General features: G+C 41.9%; 1 protein-coding gene across 2 annotated transcripts in view; it reads right to left on the bottom strand.

Moving 5' to 3' along the window:
• Positions 1–13,945, bottom strand: part of FES (FES proto-oncogene, tyrosine kinase) — a 385,097-nt gene extending 371,152 nt beyond the window's left edge. For both annotated transcript variants that reach the window (XM_069222643.1, XM_069222642.1), the window contains exon 1: positions 13,281–13,945. The gene's annotated coding sequence lies outside the window, so the exon portion shown is untranslated. The remainder of the gene's footprint in view (positions 1–13,280) is intronic.
• Positions 13,946–14,705: the final 760 nt, after the last annotated feature.

Here is a 14,705-nt window from a genome sequence, read left to right as displayed (position 1 = left end):
TAAAGAACAATACTTATACGGGTTATTGGTGAGGCTTATGAATACCAAGCTAACAAGTGAACAGGAAGGGCAAAGGAGACCTACCGCACACAGATGGGAAAATAGGTATGTTGTATGGTGTTGTAGATTCTTTTATGAAATCCTAACCATAGATTCCTGACTCGCTTAACAATTATAGAACTAAAACCAGCAAAATGTAGAAACCAATACACCTGGAAATTCTTGGCACTGTCTCATTTTTCCACTTCGTGTCACAAATGTGTGCGGCTCATCTTTCCTCATTCTGTCTCACCTCTCACCCATTATGTCTGTCACCAGCTCCAATGGGTCACAGCTTCTTCCACTGTGTATCTCACCCCAGGTATGTTTGCATTCACTCAATGCTCCTCGTTTTTTGCAGTGCTTTGCTTTTGCCCTCCCATCATGTCTCCCGTGCACCCCGATGTGTCTCTTATCTACTATATGTTTTCTTTTTTCTCCACTGTGTCTCCTCAGAGCATCTTTTCTCTTCCTTCAACGAGCCCTTTTCTTGCCCGGAGTTTCGGATGTGTTTTTCACAGTGGGCGTCTTTCATCACAGTTCTCTTCTCTCCTCTCCTCAGTGCATCTCTTCCTGTCCACAACGTGTCTCTCGCCCTTGCCTACATTTGTCTCACTCACCCAATATGTCACTCAGCTCTGCACTGCATGCTTGTCGCTTTTGTTGTGCAAACTTTCCCTCATCTCCCTAGAGCTCACTTTCTATGCAGCCTCAGATGGCAGCATGTTGTGGTATCCAAACAACCCTAAAATACAGCAAATACAATTAAGGGTGTGCAGTCTATCTCATTTCACCAAATGTTCTCTGGTTGGAATATTGGCATTCTTAGAAACAGAGTTTGAAAAAACAGACCTGAGATTTTCTAGTTGTCCACATTGCTGAGCAATATAATCCTCACCCAAGAGTCTCTGGTGTTTGTTTTTCTTTCTTTCTTTTTTTTTCTTCTCTCTCTCTGCCTCTGCCCAGGACGGCCACCACCAACAACCTCTGAAGTAAACTGGGCACGGTGGATCTCGTTGAACAAATATATACACTCCAGAGTGCTAGATTCACATTTTTTCTTGTTTACAGCCCTAGACAGATCAGACCCATTTAAAGCTAACATCCATTTGCCTGCTGAACAATCACAAACAATCCTGCATCCACACTGCCCACATGTTCTTGGCAATCAGCCACACTATAACAAAATGTATACTACCCACATGACTTCCACTATTCACCCCAACAATGCCCCCTGCGCAGTCCTACAACTTGCACACTCAGTACATGCTGTTGGCATTCATGCCCTCTATACACATATTGCTTGTATTGACAAAGTCCTGGTAATGAGCTGTCCACACTTAACCCCCACAATTTCCTTTTTTAAGTCTGGATTAGCAGTGCAGCTAAGGGGACCTTGCATGATCAACAAAAAAGAGCTTTTTGATACTACTGAGAGAGGGGCTTAAGCTCCACCTACATGTTGGTTCATCTAAGTGCAGGATTATTTTGACCAAAGATGTGCACTTTCACTGAAGAGAGCACTTTTTGGCTTGTGGCAAAGTTTATATTCTATGCAGCAGGATTTGGATTTTGTGGGAAACCAACGATCATGGCTGTGGCCTGATCTGTTCATAATGAAGCATTACAATTAAGGAAATGGGTCTTATGGTTGTATTGTGAAAAGCATACATTAACATCAATCTATTTAAGGGTGGATTGTTATTATTTTGTATGAAATCCTACAGAGAGGAATTTTGTTATGTGCAATGTCACAGATTACCTTAGAAGGCAAGAGTATTAGTGTATTGTTAGAGTGGGCTTGTATGTTGTTTAGCAAACTGCATGTTTCAATGTTTGTAACTTTAAAACTGTAGGCATGGTGGTTGCCAGTTCATGTGCACTCGAATAGGTGTGTGTTGATTATAGTGTCAAGTCAATGGTAAAGGCTTTAGGCTTTAACACTTCTTTGGACAAAGTTATGCCTGATTTGATGGGTCTGATCTGTTTATTATGCAACATTAAATAAGGCCAGTAGGATTAACTTATTTAATGTGAAAACCATGTGAAATACAATAGGCTTGTAAGGATGGCTTGTAATTACACTGTGCTAAAGCCTGTAGGCAGGTATTTTGCTACATGGAACCTCGCAGATTACGATAGTAGACAAGGGATTTAATGTTGGTGACCCTGCTGAACAAATTGTGGAGTTAGACGGTGTGCACTACGATAATCCTTACTAGACTCTCTTATGCGGGATTTTATAGTGTTTTGATAACTGTAAATTTGTGCTTCTATTATGGTACACCTGATGGTTGTTTTCTGGACAGTTTATATCCAACACAGTTGATTGGATATACTAACAAGCCACTGATAAAGGTTACAGGTCCGACTATTTGTTATGAATAGTTACAATGAAGGCAACAGGCCTGATGAATTTACTGTGAAAATAACTTGTTAAAGTTAATAGGCATTTAAGGGTGGGTTATTATCAGTCTCTATTAAAGTCTACAGATACTTATTTTATTGCATGTTTTCGCAAAGATTGCCATAGTAGGCAAGGGTTTGGGTGTTGATTACCCCTCTGACAAACTGCAAGTATAGATGATTTGCACTGTGAATGTCCTCTTAGTGGAGATGGTATTTTGCTTTGCCAAATGTAATTTTTGTATTTTTATGACTGTATGTCGATGGTTGACTTGAGGGAAAGAAGAGGTACAAAACAGTAGATCTGAGTTGGTTATGATGACACACCAATGATTACAGCCATACACTTGTTTGATTCACTAAGGAAAGGTACTTCAAATGTCGTAGGTCTGATCTGTTTATTATGAAGAATTAGGACAAAGGCAGTAGGTCTGATGTATTTTCTTTGCTATACATATGTTAAAACCAAATGACCTTTATGGGTGGATTGTGTTTGCACAGTGTTAAGGTCCTCAACCAGGTATTTATTTTGGTGAAATCTCCTCTAGGGAAGGAATGTGGTTTGAGAAACCCTAGGTTGTAGAGAATTTGAAAAGCCGTAGGTGTGGAGAATTTGCACTGTAATAATTATGGGTAGAATATCTTCAGAAGGCCTGACAGGCTTAGCTGTCTGCCAGGAGCTTGCATTAAAAACAAAAATCATGAAATAGTACATACATCTATATATATTAATGTATATCTGCAGAGAAGGTCTTTGGGACTGCTTTCTTTTGCGACTGAGCTACCTCAGTGTCATTTACACTCTTGTTCTATGCATGACAGCATACTGCTGGGGGTAATGGTTGAAACCACATCAGTCATTGGCTCACTTTACTTGTGAATGACTGAATTTGTGGATCACATGTGCATATCAACTTGAAAATAAGTGCGCTTTGGTGTCCGGGCTGCTTGGCTAGTGTGTTATTTTTCAATTTTCTCCCTTTATAGATCGCCTTTAATTTCTATGCTTCTATACTTTTTTTATTTTATTTTGTATTAAGAGGATGCTACATCCCTCCCAGGCAGTACTAATGAGTTGCCTGCTTGCCCCTCATTTCATCCACAGTGCACCACATCCCAAATGCCTACTTCCTATAAACCAGGTGGCCATTATGGAATGCTTGCTGTTCTCCATAGTGTGTTATCATTTTACCATTCCAAAATGGCCAACATGTTGGTTCTAATCCTAGTGGCTGGAGCTTTAAAACAACAATAGCCTATGTAAACAATTACTTGTGTTATTGCAAGCATATGCCTGCCATGTTTAGATGGCAGCATGTTATTTTGTCTGTGCATTTAGGAACTGATAGAGCACTACATACACCCATACACCCTCAATAGGGTTTTTTGGTGCTACAAAGTCCAAATGAATAGAAGGTACAAGTCAAGAAAAAAAAAAGAGTGACTCCATAGTTAGAGCCCTGTCTCAAATTATGTTATTTAGGTAAATTTGAAAAGATTTTGGTTAGATCTTACTGGAAGAGGTAAATCATTGCAGTGTCTTGCTGCAGCCATTGAAAAAGCTCTACCCCTGCTAGTTTTGCAGCAAAACTTCAGACCTATTAACCAATTGTGCTTGACACAATGTAACAAATACCTAGGAGTATACTATTGAATACTAGAATGAAAGTGTAAAAACATGTGAAGCATGGCGAGCCTTATAAACCAAACACATTGTTTTGAATGTAATGTTCTCCTTCGCAGGAAGCCAGTGAATTGTCGACAGGGCAGCAATAACAATCTTGAGCTTTAAACCCAAATAGTATGCTGAAAGCATGATCCTAGATTAACTGCCATCTCTAAATATCAAATACAGAAAGTTCCAGATAGATAGAATTGCAATAATCTAGTCAGGAGGTTATGAAAAAGCACTCAGTATTTGCAACTTCTGCAATGAAGTGACTTGGATTCTTTTCATGTTTTTTGCACATGTGGCTGAGTTTCTGGTTGTTTTATTGTGGTTGTGTCAGAAGGTGAATGCAAGAATAAGCCAGTGGGTAGATGAATGGATGCACAAGTGCAAAGATCAGTGGCAGAGTGTATCCCCAATGGCTTAATGGGAGCCTAAATGCATTAATGACAGAAAGGAAACTTGTATTCATAAGCCAGGGACAGGGCTGGCTTTTGCACTGGTGGCGCCTGGTACAATCTTTTTTGACACTCCATCCATGACCTCCTCCTTAGATTCCCTCACTACCACCTGACAAAAGTGCCCCTTACTTCTCCATTGCCCCTCTCTTCATATACATTTAATTTGTTTTAGAGTGCTGGTAAAGAATGGCTTTCCACATGAAATACAGATCTGTTCTTTGCAGCCGGCATATTACCCTCTGCACTACTTTATGGGGAGTCAAAACTGCCACTAGACAAAACTCCATGTCTCTCCAACAGGAACATTAAAACACAAGAGTTACCATTTTTATTGCTGCTTGAAAGCATCTCTGCATCAGGTGCTTTAAACTCGCAAGTGATTGCTAAACACAATGCCTTCCCCCCTGAGGTCTGTGCTCCCCTCCAGGGCAGTGCCCAGTGCAGCCGCACCTCTCGTGCCCCCTCTAAAGTTGGCTGTGGTAAGTTAGTTTATATCTTGTGACATTTGTAATGTAGTGTAATGATGACGTGATAAGAAAGAAGGAGAATCGGTTGAGACTATGTCATAGATTTAAGAAAATTGGCTTCCTCACGTAAATTTGCAGGGTTGGTGGAAGAGAGAATACGGGATCAGTTTATGAAATACAAATCTGTTCCCAGGAGTCGAATGTTGTGATGTCACAGCGAGTGGTCAAAAGCTGGATGACAGCTACTGACAGGGAAGTAAATAACTTAAGTAGTGAAGTCTTTATGGGAATAAATTCTTATTGAGCAATAGAGCAATTATTTGAAACTTTGCGTATGTGATGCACTTCGGGACCTGGTTTAAACGCAGACCAAATTGTAAATTAAAGTGAAAATCTCTCTTTTATAAAATTCATGACATAGACAAAAACAGCTAGTGTCAAAGTCACTCACATCAAAGAAGGGTTTTATCTTCCTCAGGTTTTGTCCAATTAACAAGGAGTTTACTTCTGGTCTTTCCTATCAGCCAAAAAGAAGTCTGCCACTGAAACCTTAAATATAATATACAAAATGAGAAAGTACTTTGAAGGTAGTGAGTGGTTACTTCCTGTGGAGGCTAATCATCATCTAGACCACTGACTGGAATCTTTAAATTTATTTAAGTTGAGTCAGTTTGTGAAATTGAAACATTTTTTTTCAGTTCTCACTAACAGTTATTTTACAGGAGGTTTTCGGGCACAACTATTGAGTGTCGGAGTGTAAGCTCAGTGAGCATACTGAGAATAATAGTAATCATGCAGAATGTAACAGCTCCTCCATTTTTCTTAACAAATCCAGGTGTGCCACCCATGAAGTGGCACAAACGGAAAAACTTTTTGAAAGGTATGCTAACATGTGTGGAGTGAATTTAAGTGTAGAAAGGAAAACTGCATTACTGTTGCACTGTTTAGGCTCGGAGGGCCAAGAGATTTTTGACCACTTACCAGAGATTACAGTTATAGAAGCCAAAGACATTAATGAGTATGAAGCATGTATTATGAAATTAGATAGGCATTTTCACCCTAAGGTTAGTACCATACTAGAAAGGTATCATTTTGGTAAACGCAATCAGAATGAAGTTGAATCGGTTGAAGACTATGAAACGGATTTAAGAAAATTGGCTTCCTCACGTAAATTTGCATGGTTGGTGGAAGAGAGAGTACTAAATCAGTTTATGTTGGAATGTAATATTGAGAGTATAAGAGAAGAACTTTGGAAAAAAGATGAACCAACTTTGGATGACGTTTTGGATGTAGCAAAGACCACTGAACATTCACTGAAATGTATTGAAGCTATAAAGAAATAAAAAGTTAATGGGGAGAAACTTGCTGTGGTTAATAAAGTTCAAAATAAAATGTAGATAACAATAGATCTACAAAAACTGAGAAGAAAAGTGAAAATCAGTGTATGGAAGAAGGGACATTTAGTGAATGATAAATATTGTCCAGCCAGTAAGGCATTGTGTAATTATTGCAAGAAGAAGGGGCATTTTACTATAGTCTTTAAGAAAAAAAAAAAACACACAGGGCAGAAAAGAAGGTTTTAGAAACTGAAAATTAAAACAGTACAAGTGAAGATAATTCTTATTGTGAGTGTGGACAAATTGTACTCCAAGTGGGATAGAGAAAAAATAAAGGTCAATGGGGAAGATTTGAGAATGCTATTTGATTTAGGAGCAAAAATTACTATAATTTCAAAACAATCCTTTAATACTAAACTTAAAGAACAGATTAAAATCTATGTTCCTAATATAAGAACAAAGGAATATGGGGAAAACCTATTGGTTTGCTTGATTACTTTTAAGGGGAAATAGAGTATGGTCAAAGACAAATTAAAGCAAAAATAATAAGTATCAATGAAAAGGGACAGTATGTAAAGCTGGTTCCACCAGCATGATCTTGGTATCATGTTAGATCCAAATAGTGTGCCCTCCATTATATTTTAAAAACATCATTTGATACAAAGAGTGGAGACTGACTATGACACATTTCTTCCAGACATACAACTAAAACTTCACAAAGTTTTTCAAACTAAATTAGGATGTCTGAAGGGTTAAGTACATAAGATTCTATTAATACCACAAACCAACCCTGTCATTGGCAAGCTTCATAACATACCAATTTCCATTAGAGAAGATGCAAAATTGGAATTGGAAAGACTTAATGCAGAGGGAATAATTGAGGAAGTGGAAGGCACTGAGTGGTTGGCGCTGATCGTAGTGGCCAAGACATCTAATGGAAGTATTTGTTTGTATGTGGACTTCTGAGAATTGAATAAAAATGTGGTAATTGGCAAGTATCCTCTTCCACATATTACAAATATGTTATTGATACCTGAAGGGACTAAAGTGTTTTTGAGTATTGATTTAACTTCGGCATTTCATCAAATTGAGTTAGATAGAGAATCAAGAGATCTAATGGCATTAATCACGCCATTTGGTACCTTTTGGTATGTTAGATTATCGTTTGGACTAGTGTCTGCCAACTCTGTTTTTCAGAGAGTTTTAGAGAAGGTCTTGAATGGTCTCAATGGAATTAAAATTGACCAGGACAATGCTCTGGTCTTTGGAAAAGACAAGGAGGAACATGATTTGAGAGTAAGACAGGTGTTGGAAAGATTGGGGGGAAAATGACTATTAGCAGGGGAATGTGATTGATTATTTAGGACACACTATTTCTAGGGAAGGTATTTTTCCTAAAAAAGGAGTTAATTTGTTCAATACAGAATCTGAATTCACCTTGTAATAAGGAATAATTTATGAAATTATTAGACATGACTGAATACTACAGCAAATTTGTTGAAGGATTTGCAGAAGGTTGTGTTAATGTTAACTTCTTAAGAAGGGAGCGGAATTTTCATGGAATGTAAAGTGTGAGAATGAGTTTGAAGGAATAAAAGAGAAATTAAATCATATTACCAAATTAAGAAGTTACAATCCAAAGGAAAGGTCTTTTCTCACCACAAATGTAAGTCTGAAAGTTCTGGGAGCAGTTCTGCAACAAGGAGAAGGTGCAGCCCAAAGAACAATATTATTTTTGTCAAGAAGCTTGAAAGAGACTGAAACCAGGTATTCAGTGACAGAGAGAGAAGCACTAGTGGTATATTGGGCTACAAGAAAACTGAATAAATTCTTATGGGGTAATACCTTTGAGATCAGAACAGATCATAAACCCTTGTGTGAAGCCTTTAAGAAAAAGGGTACTGATGTTGTCTCCAGTATAATCACTAAATAGGTGGTTGCACTCCAAGTATATGATTTTACAATAAGGTATATTTCTGGAGTAGAAAATGTGATTGCAGTTTCTTTATCCAGACATTTTGTAACAGGTGAATCATGAAGAATTTGCAGATAAAAATGACTTTGATGAAGAAATTGTTTGTGAGATAGATACATCAGTAATTCCAAAGGAAAAATGTCATACTAAATTGGTAGCTCATGAGATTTTTCATGAAGTGTTGTCATTAATTAGGGCAGGATGGAGTATGAAACAAAGGAAAGCTGAAAGGACAAAGAGTTGTTGGCATGTTAAACATGAACTATCAGAAAACTAAGTTTTGTTGTTTAGATGTACTAGACTAATTCTGCCTCAGTCACTGAGAGACAAATTGATAAGCTTAGAGCATGATGGACATAAAGGTATGTCAAAAACAAAGGAGAGTCTGAGAATGGCATACTAGTAGCCCAGAATTCACATTCAAGTAGAAAGAATAGTAAGGGAGTTCTCACAATGTGCCCACAGTGAAAAAAACAATTGAGTCTAGCATTCAATCAATGGTTATTAGAGAACGTCCAAAGGCTCCATGGCAAGCGATTGCATTAGGTATATTGGGTCCTATATATGGTGAAGGTCAAGAGAATTATGTGAGTGTGACGATTGATATGTACTCTTGATGGCTTGGGATATGTATCACGAAAGGTATTGAAATCAAACATTTAGACACCTTTTTGAAGTGGTTGTTTGGAAGAGGTTTACCACAATCTCTTTTAACAGATAATGATGTACAATTAGTGTCCCAAAAAATGGAGTGTTTTCTACAAGAATGTGACATAATACATAACAAATGTGTACTTTACCATGCCAAAACCAATGGAATGGTGGAATGATTCAACAGAGTCCTAAAGGAAACTATACACATGGCCAAAGACAGTGGTTTAAACTAGAAAGAAGAGATAGAGAGAAAAGTGGCAATGTATAGATTTTCACCAGACTCTACCACAAGGAGAACTCCACTTGAGTTGTTTCATAATAGAAACTCTAATATTCGAGTGATATCAGGTTGGGTAAATGATCTGATTGAATGTTCTAATGAGATTGTGAAGAATGATAATTGGAAATTAAGAGAAAAGAAAATTGCAATGAATAAAGATATTTTTGATAAAAGGAAATCAGTCAGGAAAACTATAATAAAAATTGGTGATTGGGTAATTATCAGAAAATCCTGTGGGAAAGAAAAAGGTATGAAACTTTCTAAACCTATAAAAGTCATCAAATTATTTACCAATGCAGTGAAAACAGAGGATTGTTGCATATGGAATTTAAAGAGTGGTTCCATACAAGGGAGATGTGAAAGTAGTTGAGAATAACAACCCTCAATGTTCTAATGAAGCAGGTAATAAGAGTCACAAGTTATTTTATGAGAATTGCTAACAAAGAAGAATTAAACCACCAACATATTTGAAAGACTATGTGAAATAGGATGGAATGTGGTTTGCATATATTTAACTTGTTTCTGAGTAAGATTGATAATGAACATGTTCAAGTTGCAATAAATATGTAAAAAAAGGGTATTAAGATAAGTAGAAAATGTGTTTATGAATATTCATAGTTATAGGTAAGAAATGTGAAAATATAAGCTTTATTCTTTAGGTATTTAGTGTTAGAAAATCTTCAATAATTCACATGTGGATAATGGGTTAAATGTATATCAGCCTTCTTTATTCTATTTCTGTTGGAAGAGGAGGGCATGTGATAAGTTAGTTTATGTCTTGTGACATTGGTAATGTAATATAGAGATGGGACAGATCCAAGATCCCAGTAGTAGAATGCTGTAGTGTTACAGTGAGTGGTCAAGGGCTGGATGACAGTTAGTGAGAGGAAAAGAGGAGAGAGGAGAGAAGGAGCTGGAAGGATGAGGTATCTTGTACTGAATAAACTATTCAACTCTACCTGCTGGTCACCTGTCACAGTGGCCTTGGCCAGACATATTGGCTTTGCCAATGCATGTTCTCTCTCTCTACCAGTGTGCCATGCCCACCCTACTCACAGTTGCACCATGTATATCACTCTTGCCATATCTCCTCCTGCCCACAGTCCTGACTTGATTCTGCGGTAGGAGTAAAAGAAGGGAGGCAGGATCTGATGTGCAGCACAGGGCTTCAACTGGGAAACGCAAGGGATGAGTAGATTATTTGAGATGGGGATGTAGAATTCAATGACTCTGGGTCTGTGTAATACTAGATGCCCCAGCGCTCACCCAAGCCTTGTGTTTTAACTACCTTTAATTTCCCCAGACCCTCATCACGGTTGAGGCAATTAAAGCTGTAGAATGCTCCCGTCTCACAAAATGCCTCTTTGCCACTTGTCAACATTCAGTATTGAAAAAGCAGCTGAGATTTTGTGGGTTTCAAAGCCCCTCACTCTGCTGTTGTCGCCCCACTCCCTGCATCACTCACTCCTCTGGGTCTGCCCTTCTCACCCCTCTCGCATCACTCACCCTCTGGGCCTGCTCCTCTCACAGTATCACTCACCCTCTGGGCCTGCTCCTCTCACAGTATCACTCACCCTCTGGGCCTGCTCCTCTCACAGTATCACTCACCCTCTGGGCCTGCTCCTCTCACAGTATCACTCACCCTCTGGGCCTGCTCCTCTCACAGTATCACTCACCCTCTGGGCCTGCTCCTCTCACAGTATCACTCACCCTCTGGGCCTGCTCCTCTCACAGTATCACTCACCCTCTGGGCCTGCTCCTCTCACAGTATCACTCACCCTCTGGGCCTGCTCCTCTCACAGTATCACTCACCCTCTGGGCCTGCTCCTCTCACAGTATCACTCACCCTCTGGGCCTGCTCTTGTTACCCCTGTTGCTGCATCACTCACCCCTCTGGCTGTGCTGCTGTTATCCGGGACCTCAGTAACACTCACCCTTCTGGCTCTGCCGCAGTCATCCCTGCCCTCAGTATCACTCACCTCTCTGGCTCTGCCACTGTAACCCTGTCCTAAGTATCACCCCTCTGCCGCTGTAATCCCTACCATCAGTGTCACTCACCCCTCTGGCTCTGCGGCTGTCTTTCTTGTCCTCAGTATCACTCACCCCTCTGGCTCTGCTGCTGTTATCCCTACCCTCAGCATCACTCACCCCTTTGCATCTGCTGCGGTCACCCTGTCCTCAGCGTCACTCACCCTTCTAGCTCTGCTGCTGTCATCCCTGACTTCAGTATCACTCACTCCTTTGGCTCTGTCGCTGACTTCCCTGTCCTCCGTATCACTCACCCCTCTGGCTCTGCTGCTGTCATCCCCGCCCTCAGTATCACTCACCCCTCTGGCTCTGTCGCCGACTTCCCTGTCCTCCGTATCACTCACCCCTCTGGCTCTGCTGCTGTCATCCCTGCCCTCAGTGTCACTCACCCCTCTGGCTCTGCTGCTGTCATCCCCGCCTTCAGTATCACTCACCCCTCTGGCTCTGCCGCTGTCTTTCCTGTCCTCAGTATCACTCACCCCTCTGGCTCTGCTGCTGTCATCCCCGCCCTCAGTTTCACTCACCCCTCTGGCTCTGCCGCTGTCCTTCCTCTCCTCGGTGTCACTCACCCCTCTGGCTCTACTCCTGTCATCCCTGCCCTCAGTGCCACTCACCCCTCTGGCTATGCTGTTATTATCCCTGTTCTCACTATCCTATGTGCAGTGCTTAATTTGAGCTGGTGTGTCCATTGACTGGCACTTAATTGTCAACACCAGCACATATAACAATCTGCCACGTGGTGGAGCTGTTTGTCTAATTTAGAGATAGGCACAACAGGTGTTTATTAAGTCAATATACATTAAAATGACGAATAATTGCCACCAAAGCCACTCATGGGTTTGGGTGCCTGGAATAGTCTGAAGTGTCAAAGTCGTGTGAGGGTGAGGGTGATGGTTATTAGTTGTGTTGAACATGTCAGACTTGTAGGAGCATGACGGGTAGTAGTGTTGTTTCCTCATTGGTATTGTTTGCTGTGATAATGGGCGGTGCAAGCTTCAATGGTCTCCTGGTGAGGGCCCTGGCATTTATTTTACAAATTAAGCACTGGCTTTGAGTCTGCTGCTGTCCTTTCTGCTCTCACTATCACTCATCTCTCTGAGTCGTCTGCTGGCAACCGGAGTCGCTCACACTCTGCTCCCTGGTGTCACTCACCCCCTGAGCTCGGGTGCTCTGGCCCCAGGGTCACTCAGTCATGGGATTTGACTGGTGCCTTCTCGAGCACGGTGTCACTCCTCCCCCGAGCCGTCTTTCACTCACCACTCGGGGCACACAGACTCTGCTAGTCACCCCTCGTTTCCATTTGTTCCCGAGTGTGTAAACCCCCCTGCGTCACACAGCGCCCAGCTCTATCCATCCTTGCCTCACCACCTGGGTACTGGTTTTCACCAATTACTCCCTGGGACCCAAGGTCACTGACTCCCATGGGCCTCTGTGGCAGTAAGCTATCAGGCAAAGCATCACTCGTCATTTTGTTCGCATGGGTTATTCCCACTTCTGACGAGTCTCATCAGGTTCGCAGTGCTGTTAGCACCCCGTGCACCAGTTTATCTCCTCATCTCTTGGTTTCTGGTCTCTCACTTCTCCAATCATGGTGTCACATACACCGCACCCCTTAAACTCAGCAACTACTCCCTGTCGTGCCCTGGTGCCACTCACAGAGATTATCACTGACACCAGGGATTTCCCATTTAACGTCAGTCGTTTCCCCACAAAAGATGATTTCCTAGTGCGTTAGTCAGCTTGGTTCCACAGTAAAGAAGGGGGACTACAACTCCCAAAAGGCACTCGACTACTAAAAACGGAAGCCCCCTATTAATGACACACAGGCATTGCACAACTGTAACACCCGAACCTGGGGCTCCGGTGTTACCCCCTCAGGCTTCAACGTTATTTCCCTTCACCGGGCGTCACTGCTCAGCGAACGCCCAAGTGTTTCACACCCACCGAGCGTCAGTGTCACTCACCTTTCGGTCTCCTCTGCTCGTGGTCTCTCCTCGGACACCTCGTCGCGCTCCTCGCCCTGGCCGCCGCTGAGGTGCAAGTGTCTCTCCTGAGCAGCCGTCGGTTCAGTTGTGCTCAGTTCCAGAGTCTCACTCTGCACCGGGAGGCTCTGCCCGGCTCTTGCAGCGTGTGTGCGCCTCTAGGCGCAGTCTCTGCGCATCTACAGCTCTCGCTGTCGTTACGCAGCTCCAGGAGTCTCTCGACGGCTGTGGTGATCTGTACACTGCCCCGGGTGTCCCTCCCCAGATCCCACCGTCTATCACCGCACTATGTCCTTCCTCTTCGCGAGAGAGACACTCAGACTGAAAGCGGCAGCTCTGCGCGGCTTCCCCCTCCTCCGAGGATCGCGTCGGTCTCACCCGAGAGCCCTCAGCCCTGCTTCCTCCTCTACCTTTGCTGCCTGTAAGGTATCTCTCTGCCTCCGTGCTTCTCTGGCCTTTCCTAGTCTCGCCCTCTTCTCCATCTCTGCTTCTACCACATACTCTTTCCGTGGCTTCACTCCCCCTTTCTTTGGCTTCTCTCATTCTATTCTTCGCTTCTTCACTAACCCTCCCTAACTTATCTCTCCCCTCCTCATTTCCCCACCATACCTCCCTTCCACCCCACCTTCTCAAAGCAACAAAGTTTCGAGATTGCATATGTATGACCTTTCCATGCTTTGGGTGTGTTTATATGCGACATTCAAGTATTCACGAGTGACCCTGTGAGTGATACTTTATCACGAGTACAGCCAAGTGGTAATGCCCATGTAATGAGATACATTCCAGAAATAATGCGGTGACACCTTCAGACATAACTAGGGTTTTAGCTAACATCAAAGGTGCATTTTGGGACACGTAGTTTCGTTCCTAAAGATTGCTGGAGACTACAAAAGCGGCATTGCGTGAAATGGGTACATATCCCACCCTGGCTACACTTTTCCTTACATTTTAAGCCCGAGAAGGGGAGAGGTTTTTTTTTGTGGCTTTTGGAGTGCACCATCCTTTGCTGCTGTAACAATATTAATTAAATAAATGTAGTGCGACCAAGCGTCCCGGATTTGCCGGGACAGTCCATGTTTTCTAACCAGCGGACCCCTATAACTCATGTCCTGGTTTTTAAAGTGAGTCGCTTTAAAACGGCGGGAAGTGTTTTTTTTGTTTTCTCTAGCAGAGATACGTAGCAGGTGTGATCAGAAAGCAATTTAATTAACAGGCATTACACTGGCTTCAAAAATAGCATTTTGTTTGTGTTCTTAGTGCCTCTTCTGTAATCCTATGCTGATGAGCGCTGTCATTCTTTGCGCTCCATTGGAGTCAAATTGTAGTTCCTCTTCTATTTTTGTTAAATGTACCGGTTTTTGACTTTAAAATTCTAGTCACCCTAATTAAGTAGTAATTGTTGAATGA

The sequence above is a fragment of the Pleurodeles waltl genome, chromosome 3_1 (genome assembly GCF_031143425.1).
Source record: "Pleurodeles waltl isolate 20211129_DDA chromosome 3_1, aPleWal1.hap1.20221129, whole genome shotgun sequence".
In the NCBI taxonomy this organism is placed as follows: Eukaryota; Metazoa; Chordata; class Amphibia; order Caudata; family Salamandridae; genus Pleurodeles; species Pleurodeles waltl.
This window is presented reverse-complemented; position numbering and strand designations above follow the sequence as displayed.